Genomic DNA, 16,683 nt, shown 5'->3' with positions numbered 1-16,683 from the left:
TACCCCCGCCGCAGCAAACCTGCAGACTAAGCGAATTTCCATTTGCCTGATTGGATTTACACTAAAATGTCTCCTTAAAAATATCACATTCCTTATTTAAATAGAATCAGTTTAACACATACTTAGGTTTGCTGCAACAGGGAGGGTAAAAGTGATTTTTTTATGTAAAATGTTAATAGTTAGTAAGAAATAAAAACATTTTCCAAATTTGGGCAAAATATGTTAATAAACAAGCAAACTACAACAGTTTAATTATTATCCATAAGAATAACATGGGAATTTTAAATTTAATTTTTTTTGGAATTTTCTCCGTAACCATTAGGTGCATTATAACGCTTCAATATACTAAATTATTTGTTTTTTTTAAGCTCTACAAAATAGTTTGGAAAGAAATTGCAAAACGTTATGTATTTTGTGTCAAAAATGGGAAAACCGCATTTTTACCCCATAAAACCCCCCATAAACCCCAGTTCCCATGGTCCGATCATGCTGGTTCACGAACTCGTTCGAATAAACTAATTCGAGATTGCACTAGGTTTACACGTTTGTACCAAATTTCATCAAAATCGGATCGTATATATATATATATATATATGAATGGATGGTGTTTTTGGCCTCTAGGGACCTCAAAACGGAAAAAAAATCGGTCCCGGGTCCAGATCTTACCATGAGTACTACGGTAATAGCTTATTCCCTATATGGGAAATTCGCTAAAACGTAATGATTAAACGGTTTTACATCGTTCTATAAGTAGCAATATTTACTTAAGTATAAAAGAACAAAAAATCATACTTCGTTTTATCTGCCAATGACCAAATATGGCTGAGAAATTTTGAAATTTTGTGTGTTTCTTTGAAGCACCTAGTTTTTATTGATAAATTATTTAGCAAGGAAACCCTGCCTTTAGTAATAATGTAGCCTAATTCATATTACTATTATTCTAAATAAAAGTCCAGTTTTTTTAGTATTATTTACACTGGTCTCTTTGTAAAGAAATAAAATATAGCAAAATATACAGTTTAGACTGTTATGTAAAAAATATTATTAATCAAACGTTAATTTTGAGCGCATTTTAAATACGAGTATTATTGCTTCACTAAATTTTTGATGCTATTATTTTTTGTATTAAGTACTTTGGCACATACATTCTTAAACCTTTGTGTAGGCCTGACTCACCAAACGATTTAGTTTAAACGAGGGTCGAGGAGACAACAAATGGCTCTGCTCCGAGGTCTGTCTCGTTAGTGTCTTGTAGGGTTAGTGATTGCATTGTTGCGCAGTTAAATAATATTCGCTTCACTCGCCCTTTAGATTTGTAATAATAAATCGATATATGCATGACATACCATTGTTATTAAATACTGCTATCATTTTACTTTAAATAAATTCATTTCATATTAAAATGTATTCAATCAGAAAGATTAAAAAAGCATAAACACTATACAAGTTCAATGATAACCGTGTTGATATATTGATATATATAAAACTTGAAATAGACACTTATTTGGTATTTATTTTAAAATTGATATCCAAAGAATATTTAATTTTAGCCCCTTTTTTACCAGCTAAATCTAACGTGGGTACTTCACTCTTAAAAAAAAATTGCTTAGCCCTATCCTTGGTTAGACCATAACCATGTTATAATGTTATATTCATTAATGTTATATTACTTCAATATTGTTTAAAATATATGGATATATTCAAGAAAACGTGTTGAAATCTTCAATAACCGAAGAAATCTTGAGATAAATAAACACTTGAATATTTTGTAGTAAACCTAAACTGCCTGTATATAAAAATATACTGAAAATATCCCACTACTATTTGATTTGGAGTTTCAGTTATAGATCCTGTATTGCTTGGAATGTTTAATATTACTTAAAAATGAATAAGTAGAATGATGCTAAGGCTACGAACTGATACTTAATCTAAATTGAAACGTTCTATGATTCTCCATGAATCAGCTGAGTTAGAGTTTGGCCGGTAATTAGTTTCTATCAACTCCCACCACTTAGGGGAAACATTGAAAGCTAGGCTGTGTAGGACGGCTATAAACGGTTGGAAACTTAGTTTCAGCATAACAATGTATTGAGCATGTTCTTGCCTTTGAATGTTTTACGTAACCTATAACTGCATCTCAATTATTATTCCTTGAGGTAATAAACTGTACATTATTAACACACTTTGGATTAATTATACAGGGTGGCGCAGATGGATCGGGTGGTTTTAAAATACTTGTCAAACTGTCAATTTTAAAGGTATTGGATTGAAATAAAGTGCAAAACGTGAACTTACAATGGAAGTTTATTGCCAAAAAATTTGTAAAGTTCGTTTTTAAAAATTACATCCATCAAATGCCTGCCTTCTCGAGCGACGCATTCTTGGAGTCGGTCCTTGAGGTTCCGCATTGCTCGCTCAAGCACATCACCAGGAATTGATGTGATTTCGTTGTGAATTGCAGCCTTCAACTCCTGAATGGTCCGGGGTTTGTTCATGTAGACCCTTGCTTCAGGAGTTGAAGGCTACAATTCACAACGAAATCACATCAATTCCTGGTGATGTGCTTGAGCGAGCAATGCGGAACCTCAAGGACCGACTCCAAGAATGCGTCGCTCGAGAAGGAAGGCATTTGATGGATGTAATTTTTAAAAACGAACTTTACAAATTTTTGGCAATAAACTTCCATTGTAAGTACACGTTTTGCACTTTATTTCAATCCAATACCTTTAAAATTGACAGTTTGACAAGTATTTTAAAACCACCCGATCCATCTGCGCCACCCTGTATATATATATATATATATATATATATATATATATATATATATATTAACCAAGAATTAAATCTTTCTTCCAGTCTCCTACTTATCCAATGAGACATGAGACAATACATTGGCGTGTCTCTTATTATGTGTTGCTTTGCTAATGAAATGTGTTCCGTGGCAAAGGAAAATCCAAGAATGAATAAGTGTTTTTGACAGACACTTCATGCAACACTTTGAACACGAATATAGGGATTTGCCTTGCACACAGCATCAACCTCAACTACACGTCACCATTTTCCTTGAATTTTAAAAAGTGGTCTTAAGACGTGTTGGTATAAGTCACATTAGCAAATGCTATCAATCAATTCATCATACAGCATTCATAATAAAAATGCTTAATGTTTGTTTTCCTTCTCCTACACATGATTGGAGTAAATTTCATATTAAATGTTTGGACACATTATGCTGTGGAATATAACTCCGACTAGTATGAGATTCGAAATCCATCAAAGGAGACAGTCACAAATAGCATGTTTTGAAACGCTTCAGTGGGTCTGTTTATTTTTCCTACTCGGAACAGAAAGGCCTTACTCCAACATCATCTGATAAATCCTCTTAAACTGCCTTTCTTTTAACGGATGAGTCGACTTTTCCTCTCGTATAGCCTGTCTGGATTTCCAACACTCAACGGAGTTAGTATCGTTCTAAGTTAAAATAAAATAAATAATACTGTGATACAACATAATTAGGAAGTTTTTTTTTTATAATTTGTGTTTAATATAGTTCACAAAATGTAGCTGAAACATGCAACAATTCAATGCTACGTATAGCTTTGACTTTTATGTACTCCTCATTATTTATTCGATAACTCAATACAATTTCTAATATGAAGTTTTCAGAACTTCCATATCCTTTATTTTTTGAGTGTATAGTAAAAACCTATTTAAACCGCCCAGAAATTATTGATCTTGAATTGGTAAAACATACTTCGTAGAAACACATAATCCTAACAACTCAATTGACATTGTTCTAACGGCTTTTTAAATATAAATCAAATTAAATTAATTAAATATAAATAAATTAACGTCGAATTCAACACGAATGTAAGAGCACCATTATTTAACATAAACCCTCGTTGAAAAATTCTGCCTTTTTATATTTTTGTTCGTTATCAATGACGTTAAATATCGGATAACCTTTTGTACAGATTTTACTTTAAAAAATAATATTTTATTATCTATTGCAAGCGAAAATGTTTATTGCAATGCAAAATACACCTACATTACTGACCTTTTACATGTTCAAAGGGGGTGCCAATATTCCACATATGAGGAAATTGACTCACTAATAATATCAGTATACTCAACTGATAGGAACAAATTGTATTACAATCGTGTTTTATAGCCCCAATTTAAATTTCAAATTAGTTGATTTTGCTACCCACATAATTATAAATTACTAGTGGTCATCCAGTGGTCGAAAACTCGACCAAAAATGTGTAATGCACAAGCTTCTCAATTTTCACCCCGCGCTATAAATAGAACATGTGATTGTAATTTCTTCTATTTGTTTTGATTTTCTGTTTATATTTTGTTGTTATTCGTCGCCAGAATTACACCCATATACCCATTAGGTCCATGTAATTTTTTTTTATTTCATTTCATTTGTGTGCTTATTCTTGAGCCTATTTTAGTTCATAAAGGGATTCTGCACATCTACAGGAAAATATATTTCTAAGATTATGCGTAGATTTTCCCTGCGATGCACACGAGCTGAGAAAAAAGGTTTAAAAGAAACATGCTAGCCTATTAATATATAGATCAAAGAAGAAAATTAGATTGACTGAAACTGTTCGATCTGGTCAACAGGTAAAAGCACTGAAGCAAAATGAAATATGTCAGAGTTGTCGATTACAGTCTTTCAATATCTGATATCTAAGTATAAAAACATTAAGTTTTTATTACACAAAATTGTACGGATGGTTTTCAGAATTAAGACAAAACGTTACATTAAGTTTATGCATTTATGAAATATATATATGAATATAATGATATATTATATATACATCACATATAAGCCCTAGAGTGCTACACACTGCTATAACCACATGTTTAAATATGTGTGTTTATTTAAATTTGGTTAAATCTTACAAGTTATCGTGTCCAAATATATTGCATATCTTAAATTACATTATTGTTTATTTACAAAAAATAAGGGGGTTTTCAATGATGTTTATAAAATGTTAAGATAGGAAGGATTTAAAAATATAACGTTTACCCCATAATTAAACAATGTTAAAAGTAATTTATTCACAACTAATATGTAAAATACATTTCTATAAAAAATGGATTCTTCAGTATTACCAACAATACATCTAAACGTACCTGGAATGTTAAGATCCCAATCTAATGGGACGGTGTACCACAGCCGATCCACTTTAACAGTTAAGTGTATGGATGATATTTTCATTGAAGAGTTAAGCTCATTTGTTATGGTTTAAAAAACCAATCGGTATCAATGCAGTTTATAAGATCCTATCTTCAGGGTATCTGTTTTTAAGCAGGATGAAAGGTTCGTCCTGTCCGTAAAAAAAAACACCTTCTTCTGGTATGTGGAAAGTCAATTTGTATCCTTGTCACCAATAAACTGCTAAACATGTTTTATTTTATATGTTTTCTAGCTTGTATTTAAAAAGACTATGTATAGTTTTATTTTTTTCGTATTATAGTGAAGAGTATCCGTATACGACGAATGAAATGCTCGAAGTAAACTTACGTGTTTGCTTGTGAAGGAGAAGGTGAAGAGGTCGGGGAAGTTGTTAGCAGTTAAGATATCGACTTGTCTTTTGTCTTCAAAACATGAGGACTCTCTGTAGATTAAAGACGCCTTGATGTGATTCATACAAAATCTGCAGCAGCTTTACAAAAGATACTTTTATCGTATTCTCAACACTTCTGTTATAAACCTATCATAAAAACGTGATGTGGGAGGCAGTTGAATTATAAAAGTTTTCAAAGAGTTGTTTCACATGTAATTAGAAACACAAATCTTCAAAGTTTTTTTTTGCATTGTATTAATTAACACTTTATTAGTCCAGGCAGGTGTAGCTGCAGTAAGTATTGCAATACATTTAAATTAAGGTTCAGGTGTATTCTTGTCAAATAAAAGTGTTACAATGATACTAGTTTCGAGCACACAACCAACATACTTTACTGTGTCTTTGTCCAAGTCATCCATCACGAGATTTACACGTCCATGTGTGACATGAGTCTCACAAGACAACCTTATCTATGTCAATCATAACTTCAGATACAACACACTTGATACAATCAATGCTAAGCTATTGTGTAACAAAAAAAAAAAAATAAATAAATGTGACAAGCAACATTGTATAGGAGTAAATGTGAGAATGTTCTTTCCCATATTAATAGAAATAATACCTTTAAATACACAAAAGCTATACATCATGATATGTAATCCTCAAATAAACATATTCATACAGTTACAAAACATCATAGTGCTGAATTGGTAGTGTTTGATCAATGCCCGCATTAACAGATTAATCATATCTAATATCCAATTATACATTATCTATCAAGTAATGTACCGTTTCAGTCCTTTGATTGCAGCTCGTCATTAGTGTAATGTTGCCGTTCATAAGCCATTTAAAGCTTTGATAATGTGAATGTTTAATTTCAGAAGGAGAATTCTCAATCTAACAGTAAAGCAAAAATTTGATAAAACAAACAGCTAGCACGAAATGTCTTATTTGATATTTCATCATTTGTATCATTTAATCAAGGACAACTCTGTTTGGGAAACCAACTACCCTCAGAAATGCGGGATTGGGAGAGCAAAAAAGGTAATCTATTCCCAGTTTTAATCAATTAACCACCTAACCCACGAGAAATATTGGGTTTGTTTTTTGGAAATATACCAAAGATTGAAGCAATGAAATATGTACTTGCAATGAAATGTCCATTAAATGTTCCTCGTTGGCCGTTATGCCAGAACTGCTAAGGGGGCCGTTTAAATAGAATGCCAATTCTGATTAATGAGGATGATACAGAATATATACACTGCACTCTTACATCGATAGCAGATATTGAGTCTAATGAACTAGAATTGGATATTGGAGAGACCATGAACAATAGTATTAAGTCTTGGTTTCGGTAATTGATATAAATAAACCTAGACAAATATAGCTACAACTATAATCTTTTTAATTTTTAGTGTAATAATTATGCCAAAATTACTTGTTTCCATGACAAATACAGGGTGATTTGTACTCAGTGTGACAAAAATTTTTTGGTGTGAGTACAAAGTAAATGAAGTGTGATGATGCATATCAAATGTTCCAAGTCTCAAAATTAGCTTCCCAAAAAATTATTTGACGTTTTTCAAAAATAACCATGCTTTTAAACTTAATACAGCGATTTCTCAATTACCTGTATATGGATTTGAGTAGATAATGTCATTTTCGTGTTCTACATTAAATTTTGAACAAGAATAATGGAAAATGACGGAGGATCAGTTGCAAAAACTCCATTGTAAATAGATTCAAAGATAAAAATTAAGATATTTGATAAAAATTGTAAAAACAATGGTCTATTGCATTTTTTACACCCTGTATACAAGAAAGTGTCGGAATAAGTTAAAAACTGCGCCATTTTATAAGCTTTCTAACTATATGCTACACTATTGAGGTTTAGATATTTGTTTGTTTGTTTTAGTGGTTTGAATACCAGAAAACAAGGAACTTTTTTACTGTTTTTACTGTTCAAGCTGAAACAAAAATACAACTTTTGCTTAATACATGCCGACTTTCTATGTTTCAAATGTTAAAGACACCATGCTTTGTAGTCTTCAAACCATTAATGCGTACATAAGCAGGCATAAACCTCAATAGTGTAGCATATGGTTGGAAAGCTTATAAAATGGCGCAGTTTTTAACTTATTCCGACACTTTCTTGTATACAGGGTGTGAAAAATGCAATAGACCATTGTTTTTACAATTTTTATCAAATATCTTAATTTTTATCTTTGAATCTATTTACAATGGAGATTGTACAACTGATCCTCCGTCATTTTCCATTATTCTTGTTCAAAATTTAATGTAGAACACGAAAATGACATTATCTACTCAAATCCATATACAGGTAATTGAGAAATCGCTGTATTAAGTTTAAAAGCATGGTTATTTTTGAAAAACATAAAATAATTTTTTGGGAAGCTAATTTTGAGACTTGGAACATTTGATATGCATCATCACACTTCATTTACTTTGTACTTACGCCAAAAAAATTTTGTCACACTGAGTACAAATCACCCTGTATACATAACATAATCTAATGGATTATATAAACTTATTTGACAAAAAACGCAAGGAAAATCAATTTATTTAAGAATGTTTATATTATTTTGAGAATGTCTTTTAAACCAATGCATATACGGAAGAAATGAATATGACCATTCTTGTAGAGAATTTCATCATCTTTCTTTTTATAATTAATTTAAATTTTTCCGTGCGATGCACGGTTTTCAGTGCAGAAGTAAAAAACTAAAAAATAGGGTCTTTCCCCTCCTCCCCCCGCTGAAGCAGCAGGGCTAGGGGCGGGGACTTTTGGTATTTTAATCTTCTAACTACCCCGAACAAATTCCCGCAGAAAAAAAATTTCCCCCTCTCCATGTCCTCTATTGATCCCTTTATTGACTGGACTAAAAATTTACATTATATTAACAGTGCAAAGTAATACGTATACAGCTGACTTATTTTTAAATCACCGTAATATACTGTAATTTATATTTCAAACATAAGCAGATTAAATTAAATCAGTTTCAATACTGCCATGAATGAAATGGTTGGCGCCTAAGCTGGTTTGAATTTCCCGCCGCGGCGAACTTTCATGTCGCGGCCTGTCAGCCACCGGTCATTCGCAGTAAGTGCTATAGGTGCTACCCTCCCTAGAACGAAGCAGCAAGTGAAATAACTCACGCAAAATGTCATGGAAAGAATTATCTTTAAAAAACTCACCGACCATAATAATAGAAATAGACACAAAATCCTTTATCTTGATCTTTTAACAAAAATAAACCCGTACTGGAGACGCAAAAAAAATCCCTTTACATATTGATGTCAAATCAACGATAGAAATCTTTTACCCAAACCTATTAGAGAATAAACTGGAAAGAGTAAGAACCACTGATTGGGACAAACCACCAATACTAACCCACATTTCACACACACATTCCACATCAATGACACCTTAAATTCATTCCAGCAATAACTTTTTTTGTAATCAAAGCAATCAAACCCAATTTTTTTCCATCAGTTGGCAAATGAAATATTAGAGACAACATACAGGAAATCATACAAAATATTTATTGATGGATCCAAATCCATTAAAGGAACCGGAGCAGCACACATCATCTGACAACTTAAAATAGAAAAAAGATATAAGCTACCTAAGCACACATCAATTTATTTAGCGGAATTGTTTGCACTACTCACGTGTACTCAAAATCTGGCTGAATTTCCTAGCAATGAAGTATTGATATGTAGTGATTCACCTGCCACAATTTTATCCATCAAAAACTTATGTAACAGAACATCAAATAATGCAAACTGTATGAGCTTAGCAATCTTGAAAAATTGTATGGATTTCAAAAAGATGGTCTCTCTACAATGGGTACCCAGCCATGTAGGATTAAGAGGTAATGGAAAAGTCGACATCGCAGCAAAGGAAGCAATAACAACTAGAAATGACACAAAAAACATAATTTTACCAATAAATGATTTGAGATCATGTCAAACATTGATGACTTACTGGTAATGGTAGACATAAATTTGTCAAAGCAGAACACGACCATGTGGATGTCAATCCTAGTAACAACAAAATTAGAAATAACATTACGCTATTCAGCGACTGGTGATTCTTTTAAATCTTTATCAGCTTTGAATTGTCACTTTAGATTCAAACTCGAGTCAAGTGTCAACTTCGTGTAACACACTTGAATTACGCTTACAGTGGATTGAATTAACAGCTTTAAAATATCACATTGTATTCAAACCATAGTTTAGTGTAATATTACCCACAATGCACTTCCATTACGCTTACGTTGGCTTGAAATTACAGCTTTTAAGTATCACGTTGGATTCGAATTGAAGTCGAGTGTAAGTTACCCATAATTCCGAGCGGGAACAACGCTCAACGGCGGGACCGGCAATTGAAGACGCCATCGGCCATATTGCTTTGTCTTTGTGTATTTAAGAATGGAGTCCGGATAAGAGGGAGTCTAATGTATTTTTTACTCTAGCAGGCCTGTGCTATTAACGGTTATTCATTTGTATTTTGGTTTTGGCCTAACGACTTCAGTATGAATACAACCAATGTTCTTAATTCAACCTTTTTTTAAAACCATTCATGAAAAAAATGTTTAAAATTATTTCTATCAGCTTTCTAATGAAAAATATCCCATTACTTCTTATATTCAATTTTGGATTGGTTTGTAAATTTTGTTACAAAACCAACGTGTTAGGGTGAACTTGATATAATAACATATGAAGTTATTTTTTCAGATGACGAATGAATATGCAATTTGCTAGTTACCAGAAGAAGGTGATGAAATTATCAACGTGTATTCTAATTGCCTGGTAGATGAGAGTCACATGGTACCCCCCCAAGAAGCCAGTATCCGTCTCTTAAAAGGTTCCTGAAGAACAACGCAACACCAGGAAGTTCATGGGCAAAATATCCAGTGTCAATAATGACATACTATGGTAGGTATCTTTTGTGGGGAGATTTAAAATTTTGCTCAGTACTTAATATTTGGTTTTATTATCACAGATTTTTATAAAAGTTTCAATTCAGTTGGTTCGAAGCATGTTTCAAGTTTTGATCAAATAAAGGGAATCAGCTATCATTGTAGGCCTCATCGTAGGACGTAGACTCGGAACTTTCGTGTTTATATCACCTGAGTTTAAAAACCCATCTGTTCAAATATTTATTTATTCATAAGAATGTGTGTGTGTGAATTTAAAATGTGTGAATTTAAAATTCCTATGTTATTTTATGATGAGTAAATAAACTTTACTATTGTATGAAAGGTAAAGCAAGGCAAAATTGTGATGTAGATCTGTAACGTATTCCGCTTGGGGACGATAATATTTATTTATGATAAGAGCCAGCTTTCATTGGCATATTAGTTTTTCAGATACTTTTGAGAAAGCTGAAGAAAAACTGAGGAAGGCGTGCGAAACCTCCGATTTGGAGAGTTCAGATGAAGAGGAGGCAAGAAGATCTAGAAACATCAGAAAGAGGAAAAATCTCTCTAAAGACTTTGATTTTCTGTTCGGCTCTTCAGGAGAAGATGGTCCTCCAGTGAAGAAGATTTTAACACACCTTGCCCTCTTGACAGCCCACCCTATCCATCCCTTTTTTCTTTCTCTTCCTCAGTCCTCTTAAACCCAGTGACCATCCTATATCCCAATATCCCATCTTCTCCCGCCCTAGTACCTAGTAATTCTAAACCAACCCCAGCAACTCCTACTACCTCTTTTTCCTCCATAAATAAAGACCGAATACAGACCCCAGTTCAAGGTAGCTTCTTGTTTAACTTTTGTTCAAGTTATGATTTAGTGAACTTAGTACTAGGTTGTCCTTGACATTTGAAATCCTTTAAGAGCTATCATTCATGTTAAATCATTTAACATTTTAACAATGTAGTGCCTCTGATTGGGTACAAAGATGGGTTTTGTGTGTTAGAGTTCTTTCTGTACTACAAAGAAGCACTATTTGCACTAAATCTTGTTCAAGTTCACTAGGTTTTAGAAGTACTCTTTTGACTGTTACATATGAATATAACTCTGTTTATCAATCACCAATCACTGAGATTGGGACGCCTCCTATGTGTGTATTTTAACCAAAAAAAATTTGTTTAATAAAATTGTTTATTAATTTTCAGCAGGGGATATGAACCAGCATGTCAAAATACTGAACGACATCCTCGTCCAGTTGAAATCTCTTAGTGGAGCCAGAAATGCAGATCACCATGGAAGACGTCGTCTCCAAACTTTAGACGGTCGTGCAAAGGCTAGACCAGGTGTCAAGAAGCCAGGTGCCTCGTCGTCCAGAAGATGGGCGAAGACAGCCACAGTACAGGCCGAGTCAGCCTTGCTGACTCGTTCAAAAATCTGACATGAATGCATAAACATAAATATGATAAAGAAAATTGAGTTGTTCAACACTTTGATATGCAATTTTGCAGTAATGAATTCTTATTTTGGGCAAATTGATGCCGTGGATTGCTCAAAAAAGGCGCAATCTTGGAGTCCAAAATCAACCCTGGTTTTTGGACTGATATTTTCAGTAATGGTAATAAGTTAGAGATTAGCCTATTAGATTTAACGACGTTAATGTAAAATTAATTTAGTTTCAGAAAGATTCGCTCCCTTAAAGTGCCACACCGGTTTGGTTACCATAAATGTATTGTTTTAATAATATTTACGAGGTGTTAGCCCGTCCTACGTACGGGAATTCAGTAGTCAGTTAAAACCGTGTACAATTTATTCAGATCAGCTAGTTTAAAAAAGACAAAGTTTCTTGCAGTTTTAATGTGAAAAATCATCTTTAAACAAATGTTGTGCGACCAAATATGTTTTATGCATTTTAAATCCGATAATTTTACGATAAAACAGCAATTCTGCAATTTTTACGATGTGAAAAGCGTTGAAGTGAGATTTGCAGCCGATTCGCACAGACGCACACTGATTATAAGTAGCATACAGTAGAGAGAGTAATAGCTTTGACTATTAATACAACACTTCTTTATCTTATACAACTTCTGTATCCAATAGTCAAAGGTCAATTGAGAAGTGTATAGACCTAGTCAACGATACTACCTTCCATAGCATACCTGCCTCTTCCATAATTATTATCACCACAATACAACTAACTTATTATACACAATTTCCAGTAGGTCTGAATAGAAACGACCTAAAATAAAACGATAATATCCAATAAAATTCACAGTACACATAATTTAACTTTGGTGTCCTAACATCAAAACTAATCGTCACACCTATCCTTTATATCAATTTCACTGCATTAATTACTAAATAAATAAGTCTAAACAAAGAAAAATAAAAACAATAACAATTTGTTTTGAAACAGATGATTGGTTCAAATAACATTCATTTGAAAAAAAGAACTGGTCACATGTATCAGGAATATAAAAAGTAAACACGCTAGTAAAGCTAATGACGTAATTGTCAATGTTTATTATCCATACCGTTAGCAGTTCTATCCTTGATAATTACCCACCCTCATTGAATAAATGTACATCGTAATTTACCATATCCTATACTCTAATACGAGCAAAGTTTGCTTGTATGTATGTATGTATGTATGTATGTATGTATGCTTGCACCAAGATCTCGAAAACGGCTCCGACGATTTTCTTCAAATGTTGTATATAGTTTATTTCTGGCCTAAAAACGAGTTTACTGCAATTAGAACTGCCAACAAAAATCTAATTACGTAGAAAAATGAAACTGAAAATCACATTTTTTTTACATTAGTCTTATGGGTTGCTAGGTAACCATGTTGGCTGAATTAAATAACAAGGAAAAAGTAAACAAAAGACTTGTAATTTGTCTATCCACAGTATACTAGCAAAACAAAATACAGTACAAAAGGAAAAAACATCAGTTGTTACTATTGAGCAAAGATTATACTGAAGATTACTCGATTCTATAGTCAAGGGTAGCAGTGTGGAGTGTGAGATCTGTTTATGACGATTAGATTACGGTATCTGCAATCCTTAAATGCTATGGAAAGGGAGGAAAACAGGTCCACGACATAGGAAGTGGTGAAGGAAGTAGTAAAGGCGAGCAGTCTGGAGTGTGGGAACTGTTTATGACGATTAAATTAAGGTATCAGCAGTCCTAAAATGTAATGGGAAGGAAGGAAAACAGGTCCATGACGTAGGAAATGGGGAAGTAAGTTGTAAGGCTAGCAGTGCAGAGTGTGGAAACCGTCTGTGGCATTTATGTATCTGCAATTCTAAAATAGTATAAGGAAGGAGGGCAAACAGGTCTACGACATAGGGAGTAGTGAAGGAAGTAGTAAGGGTGAGCAGTCCGGAGTGTGGGAATTGTTAATAACGATTAGATCAAGTTATCTACAATCCTAAAATGCTATGAGAAGGGAGGGAATCAGGTCCTCGACGTAAGAAGTGGTGAAGGAAGTAGTAAAGGCGAGCAGTCTGGAGTGTGGAAACTGTTTATGACGATTAGATTAAGGAATCTGCAATCCTAAAATCCTATGGGAAGGGATGGAAAGAGGTCCACGACGTAGGAAGTGGTGAAGGAAGTAGTAAAGGCGAGCAGTCTGGAGTGTAAAAACTGTTTATGACGATTAGATTAAGGAATCTACAATCCTAAAATGCTATGGGAATGGAGGGAAACAGGTCCGCGACGTAGGAAGTGGTGAAGGAAGTAGTAAAGGCGAGCAGTCTGGAGTGTGAAAACTGTTTATGACGATTAGATTAAGGAATCTGCAATCCTTAAATGCTATGGGAATGGAGGGAAACAGGTTCACAACGTAGGAAGTGGCGAAGGAAGTAGTAAATGCGAGCATTCTGGAGTGTGGAAACTGTTTATGACGATTAGATTAAGGAATCTACAATCCTAAAATCCTATGGGAAGGGATGGAAAGAGGTCTGCGACATAGGAAGTGGTGAAGGAAGTAGTAAAGGTGAGCAGTCCGGAGTGTAGGAAATGTTTATGACGATTAGATTAAGGTATCTACAATCCTAAAATGCTATGGGAATGGAGGAAAACAGGTCTGCGACGTAGGAAGAGGTGAAGGAAGTAGTAAAGGCAAGCATCGCGGAGTGTTGGAACTGTTAATGACGATTAGATTAGGGTATCTGCAATCCTAAAATGCCATTGGAAGGGAGAGAAACAGGTCCGCGACGTAGGAAGTGGTGAAGGAAGTAGTAAAGGTGAGCAGTCTGGAGTCTGAGAACTGTTTATGGGAATTACATTAAGGTATCTACAATCCTAAAATGCTACAAGAAGGGAGGTAAACAGGTCTATGCCGTAGGAAATGGTGTAGGAAGTAGTAATGCTAGCAGTGCAGAGTGTGGGAACTGTCTGTGGCATTTATGTATCTGCAATTCTAAAATGGTATAGGGAAGGAGGGCAAACAGGTCCACGACGTAGGGAGTGGTGAAGTAAGTAGTGAAGGTGAGCAGTGTGGAGATTGGGAGTGGATTAATGTATCTGCAATACTTTTCAGAGTAAACTTATAATTTTCCCCGAGCAAAGCTCGGTCCCCAGGTACTTAGTTAATTTAAACAACAATATATTCATAGTTTAAATAAAAGTGATATTTTCACGTTTGGGGGCGCTGATATAGGCACCCCCAAACGTAAACACAACTGAACACGATTTCATAAAACATGTAAACATTGTTATTTTTCTATTCTTTCCTTGAAAAGTGGAGCAGTAAAATAATTTGCATTTATCCTTTTTTATTAAGACTCGTGTACAGAGCCTCGATTTGTACTGTGGTTTAATTAATTTTGGTCCAAACTATTTTAAACTGTGGTCTAATTATTTCTACTAATCTGACTTATTTCCTATAATCAATGACAAAATAAGAGTAAATAAAATAACCTCATAGTTCCATAGTTTATATTTAACCAGCTGTTAGTTAAAACAAATTGTATGGTTCTAAAACAAATTGTATGGCTCTAAAACAAATCAAAGATTACAAAGATTGCTTTAAAAAATATTTTGAACATCCTAGTATTTTACTATGTATATTTAATTAATCTGTCATCCTCTTACAGAAGAATTTATCGTATCAATGATAGCATTACACATAGTATAAATAAGTCAACGCTAAGTATGTCTTTACATTTTTATCCAAATGCTGAGTTTGTGACACAAAAGCTGAATGTTTACAGCTGTTATGTTAAGCAAATTATTTTACGCCGAAAGCTAGTTTAGAATCTTAGCGTCGGCTGCTAGACTTTTTAAAAATTAAAAATAAATTTCTTAAAAACTGGGACCCAAAACTAAAATTATGGCTTCGACATTCCCTAGTTCTCAAAATTATCTTTCTTTCAACACAAAAATCATGTAAATCCGTCGAGTGGTTGATTCAGAATCGTGAAATAAAAAAAACACTGTTTCGTTTTAATATTATAGATTATGAACTTTCAGTTTTGTGTAAAAATATTTTAAACTAATTTCAACGTGTTTTAGGCATTGCAAGTAATTTATTGTGAAAATCAAAGTCAATGAGCCTTAAATTAACATTTTATTACCAACATGACACTTAAATAAATACAATATGGGTCTTTAAAAGCCTATTGCAATATTAGACGCGCTTTAAAATTTCTTTACGTAAAATATATGCAACTAATATTTCAGTGGTGAAGGATGAGGTGACAAGACATGCTTCATTGGGTCATTAATTATGTCACAAGATTAAATCTCGTATTGATCCCAATGTAGAATGTCACTCACAAGCTCTTGTTTGGGGAAAACCTATATTTCTACTTTTATAAAGCATATACTTTTAATTGTGTGAACTCTAACGTTTTTATTACGCCTTAAAACCACTTTGTATCGCTTCAAAAATGTGTAATGTTGTCGGTAACCTATTTAACACCTAAAATACTTTCCATATATACAAACAAGTATTTGTTTAAGTTGTTAAATTAAAAGATGAGAATGAGGATTCGTTAAATAGTTTTTTTTTTACCGCAGCTCAAGACAAAACTTTAAGTTAGTATTTTATTTATAGGAAATGTAAAGCCACATCAACCCCCAACACGATTTTGAGAATCATCAAAGTCCCTGAACGACGTACATTAACGCACATAGCGTTGTTATCTCGAGATGT

This window comes from Macrosteles quadrilineatus, unplaced genomic scaffold, assembly GCF_028750875.1.
Source record: "Macrosteles quadrilineatus isolate MER2022 unplaced genomic scaffold, UCM_ALF_1.0 Scaffold_2__2_contigs__length_208266976, whole genome shotgun sequence".
Classification (NCBI taxonomy): Eukaryota; Metazoa; Arthropoda; class Insecta; order Hemiptera; family Cicadellidae; genus Macrosteles; species Macrosteles quadrilineatus.
The sequence above is the reverse complement of the archived record's forward strand: the minus strand, read 5'-3'. Positions refer to the sequence as shown.